The sequence below is a fragment of the Jaculus jaculus genome, chromosome X (assembly GCF_020740685.1).
Source record: "Jaculus jaculus isolate mJacJac1 chromosome X, mJacJac1.mat.Y.cur, whole genome shotgun sequence".
NCBI classification, from domain to species: domain Eukaryota; kingdom Metazoa; phylum Chordata; class Mammalia; order Rodentia; family Dipodidae; genus Jaculus; species Jaculus jaculus.
The window spans coordinates 49,610,843-49,621,321 of NC_059125.1; the positions used below are offsets into that span (position 1 = coordinate 49,610,843).

General features: G+C 43.6%; 1 protein-coding gene across 16 annotated transcripts in view; it reads right to left on the reverse strand.

The window, feature by feature from the left end:
* LOC101609624 (zinc finger protein 182) overlaps window positions 1-991 on the reverse strand; it is a 31,447-nt gene extending 30,456 nt beyond the window's left edge. For 4 of the 16 annotated variants that reach the window (XM_045140731.1, XM_045140723.1, XM_045140730.1 and 1 more), the window contains exon 1: window positions 847-991. The gene's annotated coding sequence lies outside the window, so the exon portion shown is untranslated. Of the gene's footprint in view, window positions 1-11; window positions 19-763 lie in introns of all 16 variants that reach the window. The other 12 variants (XM_045140738.1, XM_045140734.1, XM_045140727.1 and 9 more) reach the window with 11 other exon arrangements.
* Between the last annotated feature and the right edge of the window lie 9,488 nt (window positions 992-10,479).

Below are 10,479 nucleotides of genomic sequence, written 5' to 3' on the forward strand. Positions count from 1 at the left end.
TGTATACTTACCTACATACTTTGTGGTACATATAGTTCAATTAAAAGATTAGAAAATATTTATAGAGAGCATCTCAAGCTAAGTTATACCAAGCGAAAAAGAAGTAGGAATATAGTTTAAAACTAAGTTAAATGTTAACTGTAAGTTAGACATAGCCCGTATGTGTAAGAATGAATATTTAATGAGCAGGTAAAAATCAGTTTCTGTTTTCTTTTCTTCCATTTTGCGATTAATCTAAAACTCATATATTTCTTGAATGCGAAAAAGCTGAACTTTCGAACTACCTACTATCTAAAGGATGCCTTAGTTCATCGGCCCTGGGGCTGTACAGCAGCAGGTCCAGTGCCCCTCCTCCCAGGTCCCACACAGTGGCCCCCAAGCCCTCTAAGTTCCTTCAGGTGCCTCTTGTTTCTTTTCCTCGCCCCACTGGGGCCGTCTTGCTTGGGTGCTGCAGAGGCCTTTCTGGGCACCTTCAACGCAGGTCCCCAGACCTCAGGGTTCGGGGGGAGGGGACACGGAAATAGAGAGTGGAGGCGCGTCTAGAGGGGCCTGAGGGATGCGTAGGCACGCTTGGAGAAAGTCACTGGGCTGGAAAATGTATAAAAGCCAAAGTTTAATAAAACTCTCTCAATCCTAACTAACTTCCTAACTTTGTCCATTATCAGGCCCGCAGATCCTCATCCACTGGCCTTTCGAGCCCCCCTCACCCCACCCCACATCAATGACGCAAACCTCCCTTCACTCATCCCCCAGAATTCCTCACCACTCAGCTCACGAGCCCCCAAGCTCTCACCCCTCACCCTCACTCAACAAGATTTTTCGGCGCGCTGCCGAGGAGACCCTTACAAGAACCGGTTCTGACAAATACTTCCGCTTCGGACGGACTCACTGAACCTGCAGCCTAAAAAGCAACAGCCGCCGCTGGTTCTGCACACACTCAGTGATGCCTTTGAGATCGCGTCCGCCAATAGTCAACACGGGGCTGCGAAGCTGACGAGGCCACAGCGCAGGCGCAGAGAGAAGGGAGCTGCGCCGGTGACGTCACTGATCCAAAAGGAAATGGCTTCTCCTGCTGTTCCTTTTGCCCTCTAAGGTAGCGATGCAGAGCAGGCGTTTACTTGGTGCTGCAGAGATCGGCATTTCTAAGACCTTTTTTTTTTTTTTTTTTAATGGCAGGATAGAAAAGGAGAATGCCCAATTAAGGAAACTGTACCAAGAGCAGGAAATATAACGTCTTGGATTCAGAGGGCAGCAACAGGGTTGCAGGTGTAATTTATGGAAGGCTCAGCGTGCACAGTTCAGAGAAAAGCCGCTGGCTCCATCCAGTGTCTAGAACTGGGAGTTAAAGTTCTAGCGTATAAAGAAAGGACCATAGGACTGAGACAAGAAACACAGACACATACTGAGGAAGGTAGTGACTGACAGAGAAAGCAGTCTGTCAGTGTGTTCAGAGCATAGGAGGTGTGGCCAGTGGCTAGATGTTGTAGGGCCTCCTAGATAAACAGGGACTCACAGCTCATGTTTCATTCTGGACATCATGGGGAACACATGGTTTATCTTAAACTGTGAGGAAACCCATAAGGAGGGATCTGATATTTTAAAAACCAGTATGAAGCCATCTAGCATTATATAATAAGGTTGAAATGACATATATATTTGACTTCCTTATTTACTCTGTGTTGCCACACTAGACTATGACCTTCACAGGGATTTACTTAGATATTGGGAACATAGTAGGGAAGGAAACAGACACAAACAAACATTAGAGATAGCTTGAGGTCAAGCCCCTCATCCATGAGTGTTACTAATCATCTGAGTGAGGTCCTTTTGCTGTACCCACATAGAAATGGGGAGGAGGCAAGAAGCTCTACAAGCACCAGTCTTTGGCAACTTCTAAGTAGCAAGGCAGGTGGCGCCCTCTCATGGTACCAGTCCTTGTGCAGGCCTCAGATATTGGACCCTGGATACCTTTAGCCCTACTAAAGCTTTGTATTGTGGCCAATCATAGGCTTGCATTTTGAGTATCAAACTGCAGCATCCGCTGCTAACACATCTAAGGAAGTACTCCTCTGGCCTGGGTGGAAATGGTTGTAAGGTCTTCTAAGATTCACTGAGGTTTGTGATAGCAAAGGGTCTGGTTTATAAACTGTTTCAAGCAGCCCTGGCTAGGACTTTGCCTTGAAGAGCTGGGGTGAATAACTGTAACCATCATGGAGTTTGCTCAAGGTGTCTGTGCAGTGTTTCCAAATGCTCAAGGCAGCCAGGACAGCAAGGGAGAGTCCAGCAGCTGCCAATAAACGAGTCATATATCCCCCTTCCCTTATTATCCTTGTTTATTTACAGGGAACTAAACACACGAAGGACTGCTTACAAAACAAACAAACAAGCAAAAACCCGTAAAGAGCGGGAGAGATGGCTCAGCAGTTAAGGCACTTGCCTATAAAAAGAACTTAAAGAAGCTGGCATGGTGGTGTATGACTTTAATCCTAGCACGCAGGAGGCAGAGGTAGAAGGATTGGTGAGGGTTTGAGGCCAGACTGAAGTGAATATAGTGAATTCCAGGTCAGCAGGGGGCTGGAGAGATGGCTTAGTGGTTAAGACACTTGCCTGCAAAGCCTAAGAAATCATGTACAAATCTTCAGGTCCTATGTAACCAGCACAGTGACACAAGCGCACAATGTTGCACACACACACACACACACACACACACACACACACACACACGTCTGGAGTTCGTCTACAGCAGGCTGAAGGTCCTGGCCTGCCCATTCTCTCTTTCTCTCTGCCTCTCTCTCTCAAAAACAAAAAGACAGAGGCCAGTAAGGTAAAAAGGAGACATCAAGGGTACAGAAAGGAAGGGAGGAGGATACTTAATAGGTTGATATTGTATATATGTAATTACAATGATTGTAATGGGGAGGTAATATGATGGAGAATGGAATTTCAAATGGGAAAGTGTGGGGGTGGGGAGGGAGGGAATTACCATGGGATATATTTTATAATCATGGAAAATAAAAATTTTAAAGAAAAAGAAAAAAAAAAGAATTGAATTTAAAGAATGTGTCATTGCCAGTAATGATTTATTTGAGGAGGGGTGCTCAAGGTAGGGTTTCACTTTAGCTCAGGCTGACTTAGAATTCACTATGTAGTCTCAGGGAGGCTTTGAACTCAAGGTGATCCTCCTACCTCTGCCTCCCAAGTGCTGGGATTAAAGGCGTGCACCATGACACCCAGGAGTAATGATAATTTTTAATAGACTTTAGCAGTGCTTGACACCTCCCAAGGAAGAGGTGGTGCCCCAGACTCTTTAGGGAGGATGAAGTCTCTGAGGAAGAAACATGACATACAAGAGGAATTAGGAAACATGAAGGTTAAGAAAGGTCTTAGGTTGATTTTAAGGCCATAAAAATTTCAAATTAAAAGAGAGACTAAACCGGGTGTGGTGGCACATGCCTTTAATCCCAGCACTCGGGAGGCAGAGGTAGGAGGATCGCATGAGTTCGAGGCTACCCTGAGACTCCATAGTGAATCCCAGGTCAGCCTGCGCTAGAGTGAGACCCTACCTTGAAAAAACAAAACAAAACAAACAAACAAACAAAAGACTAATGGAATGGAGAGAGAGAGAGGGGATATGACGGAGAGCAGAGTTATGAAGGGGAAAGTGGGAGAGGGAAATACCATGGTTTGTTGTCTATAGGTATAGAAGTTGCCAAATATATATATATATATATATATATATATATATATATATATATATGTATGTTCTAAATACAATATGTTAATAGGAATCCACAGTGGAAAAAACAAATTCCAAACAAGACTACCCTAAACCAGACACAGTGGTACATATTTTTAATCCCAGCACTTGGGAGGCAGAGGTAGGAGGATAACTGTGAGTTCGAGACCAGTCTGGGACTACAGAGTGAGTTCCAGGTCAGCTTGGGACAGAGGAAGACCATACCTCAAAAAAAAAAAAAAAAAAAGAAAGAAAAGAAAAAAGAAAGAAAGAAAGACTACCCTAGTAAGTTTAATAGAAAAACTAACTAGTGTTGTCGTTGTTGTTTTGGTTTTTTCGAGGTAGGGTCTCACTCTAACCCAGGCTGACCTGAAATTCACTATGCAGTCTCAGGGTGGCCTCGAACTCATGGTGATCCTCCTACCTCTGCCTCCCGAGTGCTGGGATTAAAGGCGTGTGCCATCACACCTGGCTAACTCAGTGATTTTGAGAAAGCCAGGTTCTAGTCCAATTAGTAGCACTAATTCTTGGTCTAAACTGTACTGTATGCTAGAGATGTCTGCAGGTAAAGAGACATTAGCAATGAATGAATGGCCCCTTCCCAGGTCAATGGGTCTCAGCTTTTTTCTCAAGAACATCTGAGATGATTTTAATGTGGACCTAGCCAGGGGTCCTTGAGTTAGGCTTTAATCATGTAGAGGAAAAGTGTGGACACTTGAAATGGCAAGGACATAAATTTAGAAGAGGCTGACGGTATCAAGTCCTTAAAATAGCATGCAGGTTAATAGAAATGGGAAGGGGCTAAAGCAACATCAACTTGGAAAAGGGAAAAAGGCTGATAAATGAAGACTCCTCTCCCTGCCCCCTTGAATATCCAGCATGGCTGAGCCCTTTTTGTACAAACTTCAGCTCAGAAAGTTTAGCACAGTGCTCATGACTGGAGCAGGGTACTAAACTAAATGGTCACACTAATTCTTAGTATGTATTTTTTGTGTTTCATGTCCATAGAGCCACTCAGATGGAAGGATGATTCTAACAGCCAATATTTCAAAAGTATATGAAGTTAATATTGATTTTTTAAATTATTTATTTATTTATTTATGAGAGAGGAGGAGAGAGTGAGAGAAAGAGACAGATAGAGAGAGAATGGACATGCCAGGGCCTCCAGCCACTGCAAATGAATTCCAGATGCATGTGCCACCTTGTGCATCCAGCTTATGTGGGTACTGGGGAATTGAACCTGGGTCTTTTGGCTTTGCAGGCAACTACCTTAACCACTAAGACATATCTCCAGCCTAATACTGCTTTTTAAAAAAATAATTTTATTTATTTATTTGGGGGGGGGGGAGAGAGAGAGAGACAGAGAGACAGACAGATATATAGAGGTTTTTTTTTTATTTTTTTATTTTTGAGGCAGGGTCTCACTCTAGCCTGGGATGATCTGGATCTTACTCTGTGGTCCAGGCTGGCTTTGAACTCACAACAATCCTCTTACCTCTGCTTCCCAAATACTGGGGTTAAAGGCGTGTGCTATCACGCCCGGCCTCTGTTTTATTTCTTTTTATTATTTGTTCAGTTATTTACATGTGAGGAGAATGTGTGTGTCACACACACACACACACACACACACACACACACACACACACACACCAGGGCTTCTTGCTGCTACAGATGAATGCCAGACATGTATTCCACTTTTTGTATCTGGCTTCCACAGGTGGCTTGGGAATTGAACCCAGGCTGGAAGGCTTTTCAAGCAAACACCTTTAACCACAGAGGCATCTTCACATCCCTTTGAATCTGTATTCCTAATCTCCCCCCAGATTTGTATCTTCTAGGCTTCAACAATTTTATGCCACCAGCCTTAACAACAATGAAGTGAGGTTTCCTGCCCTTACCTCTGGGGAAAGAGTTGGGTCCTAAATGAATTTTAGAAGTGTCTATAGAAGTCTTTCATGCCCTGAGCATAAAGCCTGTCAGTCAAACAGCCAACTGGAGTACCCTGATGTCAGCATCAGCCCTCTGGAAACATTCCACAGATGACCTTGCAACCATTTCCACCCAGGCCAGAGGGGGAGCACTTCCCTGGGTGTTCTAGCAGAGCAACTGCTGCGTTTGATGCTTAAAAAGGCAATGCTGGGGCTGGAGAGATGGCTTAGTGGTTAAGCGCTTGCCTGTGAAGCCTAAGGACCCCGGTTCGAGGCTCGGTTCCCCAGATCCCACGTTAGCCAGATGCACAAGGGGGCGCACGCGTCTGGAGTTCGTTTGCAGAGGCTGGAAGCCCTGGCGCGCCCATTCTCTCTCTCCCTCTATCTGTCTTTCTCTGTGTCTGTCGCTCTCAAATAAATAAATAAATAAAAATTTTAAAAAAAGGCAATGCTGTTATTGATTGGAGCACAAGACTTGATGGCTATGATGGGTGCCAAGAGGCAAAGCTGTGGTTGATCTGAAACAAATGTGTGCTTGGTCCAAACACTTGCAGAGCTATGGCTTCCCATACCAGAAGCGTGCCCACCTGCCTGGCTGCAAACACTGAGGGAAACAAAGGCTGCCAAAGAGCAGTACTTGAAGAGATTCGCTTTACCTACTCACAATTTCTTCTGTGCGCACGCATGTGTGTGTCTCTGATTGTGTGTGCGCGCGCATGTGCATGTGGAGGCCAGGGGACAACCCCAGCTGCCATTCTTCATGAGCCCTATCTGTTTTAGAGGAAGGGCTCCCATTGGCTTGGAGTTTGACAAGTCCACTTGACTGGCTGGTAAGTGAGCCCCAGGGATCCATCTTGTCACTGTCTCTCTAGTGCTGGGATCACTAATGCTGCCACTGCACCCAGCATTTTTACATAAATTCTGGAGATTAAGCTCAGGGCCTCATGCTTGCAAGGTAAGCACTTTACGGACTGAACTATTTCCTCAGCCTTTCAGTATATTGTTTATGCTATTTTTTTTTTTGCAGCAAAATATATTACTTTGAGGTGCTGGGGAAATGGTTCCATGGTTAAAGGTGCTCACTTTTAAATCCTGCCAGCCTAGGTTCAATTCCCCAACCACCCATATGGGTGCAACAGATGGGCATTTGTTTGCAGTGGCAAGAGAACAGATGCCATGCAGTCCTACGTACACATATGCAAATAAACAATTGTTTAAGAAATAAAAAATGTTCTTTTTACTTAGCCTACAGAGGATTAGGTATTATTTCATTTTCTGTTTTGGCTTTTGTGTTTTTATAGAGATAGGTTTCACTCTAGCACAGGCTGACATGAAACTCACTTTGAAGCCCCCCAGGATGGCCTCAAACTCACTTTGATCCTCCTAATTCATCTTCCCAAGTGCTGGGATTAAAGGCATGTGCCAGCACACCAGGCTTTATTTTGATATTTTCTTTAATTGTTAAAAATATTAGCTAGGCGTGGTGGCACATGCCTTTAATCCCAGCACTTGGGAGGCAGAGGTAGGAGGATCGCTATGAGTTCGGGGCCGTCCTGAGATGACATAGTGAATTCCAGGTCAGCCTGGGCTAGAGTGAGACTCTACCTCAAAAAAACAAACAAACAAACAAACTATATATATTCGCCTGTGTGTATGGGTGTATGGGTGCACCAGAGTCTCACCTTGCTGCAAATGAATGAATATCTGCCTTGACATGGATGACTGGGGAATTGAACTGGGGCAATTCAAGCAAGCACCTTTAGCCACTGAGCCATCTCCCCAGCCGCTGTTAGAGCATTTCCAAACACAATTTGTTTTGTCCTCTCATCTCCTTATCCTCCCTTATAACCCCTTCTTTCTGTTTACATGTCAAATGTGTCTTTTTAGCCTTCCCCCACCCTCTTACTTGTCATCCCTCTTTACCCTCTCTTCATCTTTCTAACTTTAAAAATACTTATTTTAGGGCTGGAGAAATGGTTTAGTGGTTAAGACACTTGTCTACAAAGCCATAGGACCCAGGTTCAATTCCCCAGGACCCACGTAAGCCAGATGCACAAGGGGATGCACACACCTGGAGTTCGTTTACAGCAGCTGGAGGCCCTGGCATAGCCATTGTCTCTCTCTCCCTGATGAGTTCTGTCTCTCAAATAAATAAAAAATAAAATATTTAAAAATATTTATTTTATTTATTTGGGAGAGAGAGAAGCAGATAGAGAAAGAGAATGGGTGCACCAGGGCCTTTAGCCACTGCAAACAAATTCCAGATGTATGTGCCACCTTGTGCATCTGGCTTATGGGGGTACTGGGGAATCAAACCTGGGTCCTTTGGATTTGCTGGCAAACTCATTAACTGCTAAGTCATCCCTCCAGCCCATCTTTCTAGCTTTTTAGGCTTTACCCATGTTTGCCCCCATTTATATTGACACATGTAAGTATTACAAGCTAGGATCCACATATAAGGGAGAACATGAAATTTTTGCTTTCTGAGTTTGGGTCAGCTTGCTTAAGATAGTTATTTGCAGACCCGTCCAGTTTCCTGAAATTTTCATAATTTCATTTTTCTTTATGGTTGAGTAAAATTCCATTGTGTATGTGTGCTACATTTTCATTGTCTTTTTATCTCTTGATGGGTATCTTTGCTGGTTCCATTTCTTAGCTATTTATTCATTTTTCAATTTTATTAGTAGACTTAAATATGGCAGAACACTATGAACCAGTGTACAACAATTCTAGTCAATTGTCTTGTTCACACCAATGATATCACCTACATACATACAAATGCACACAAACTTGCTTCACTCAGAAACCAACCTGACATATCTTCTTTAACGTCCATTGTTTTAATTAGTATTGGTTCTGGTACTGAATATTCTTTAATTCTACCCAGAATTTTTATTTGGGTAAAACAAAAGAAGCCCAGTAAGCTGACTGGTAATAATACCACCAACTCTTAACTTCTCTGAGTTAAGTTTCCTCATCTATAAAATAGGTATAATATCAATTCCTACCTTATTAAGCTTGTGCTGACAAATGAGTTAACAATTGCAAAGGATATAGAACAACACCTGCCACACGACAAGTGCTATGTTTTTTATTATTATTTAACTACGATCTGATTTCTGTATATCTAAAGTTTTATCAAGATTGAAAGTGCAAAGTTAAAAGTGATTTGCAGGCTGATTTGTGCAGAACAGATTCTAAGGGGCACAGTTGGGAACAGAAAGGCCAGTGAAGAGGTTCTGCCAACAGGCAGAGCAAGTAAGAGAACTCAGTATGCCATCCCTCCTGCTTCCTGCCAACCCCTTTGCATCTGCTGCCTGGCATTACCCAAGATCTTTCTTCTGTCTACAGGTAGAAATAACTGCCAGAAACATCATTGTTCATTACCCACCATCTTCCAAGCCGCTTTCTTCTGGTCAAAGTTTATCAAGGAACAGTTTTCAAACATTGTCAACCCAAAGCCTATTTTTTATTTGGCTTGCTTAGAGACAGAATCTCATAGAGCCCAGGCTGGCCTTGAACTCAATATGTAGCTAAGGAGGAACTGGAATGAACTTTGGGTCCTCCTGCCTCCACCTCCCTACTGTTAGCAATATAGACATACATTACCATAGTCAGTTGCTGGGGATTGAACCCAGGCTTTATGCTTGCTAGGCACTGTGTGAAACTCATGATGAACTGCTTCAGATACTCACAAGAGTATTATTGCCCCTCCTGTCAGATAAAGAAACTGAGTCCTACACATAAGTACTTCTTAAAGATCACAAGTTCCCAAAGTTGGATTCTCGACTTCCATCCAATAATGATCTGCTTTTGTTTGTTCAATATGCCACACAATTTGTGGATGTTATCTGAGGAGCTTCAGCTGAGAACCATTAAAAACTAGCCAAAGGGGTTGAAGAGATGGAGAGATGGCTCAGTGGTTAAGGTGCTTGCTTGCAAAGCATAATGATCCAGGTTTGATTCCCAAGTATTCATGTAGAGCCAGATGCACAAAGTGGCCCATGCATCTGGAGCTCATTTGCAGTGGCTAGAATCCCTGGTGCAACTATTGTCCATTCATTCATTCATTCATTCATTCATTCATTCATTCATTCTCTCTCTCTCCTCTCCTCTCCTCTAGTTGGACATAAATAAATTGAAAAAAAAAATCTAGCCAAGAAACGAAGACCAGGCTGAAAGAAAGCAGAAGAACTCAGATCTCTTGTTCCTGAAGGATCAGCACTTCTAGGGTGTAAAACTTGTCCACTATCTCAGTCAGGCTTGGTGGCACACACCTTTAATCCTAGCCCTTGGGAGGCAGAGGTAGGAGGATTGCTGAGTTTGAGGCCACCCTGAGACTACATAGTCAGAGCCTGAGCTAGAGTGAGACCCTACCTTGAAAAGAAAAAAAAAAACAAAAACTTGTCCACTATCTCAATTCATTAGGGGGCAGAAAACAGGAAAGGCAGAAGGCAGGTGTACCTTTAGGGCTCATCACATGCTGGTCCCTTTCTGCCACTAAACATAAGCCCCCACATCATTACACACACACACACACACACACACACACACACACACACACACACACACTCTTCTAGGCAAATGGAGGATCCTTTAGGGTTGCAAAGAACTGAGCTATGGTGATTGCCAGCTTCAACAATATGTGTGAGCCAGTACCATTGCCCCTTAGAAATTGTTCTGGACCCAGAAAGCACATCTTCAAGCTTCTGCGGGAGAACAAGGACATGTACTCTCTGTCCTAGGCAACCTGCTCACACAGTAGTTTAAGGAGAAGATGGGTAGGTAAGTGGCACTATGACAGAATTTGCATGA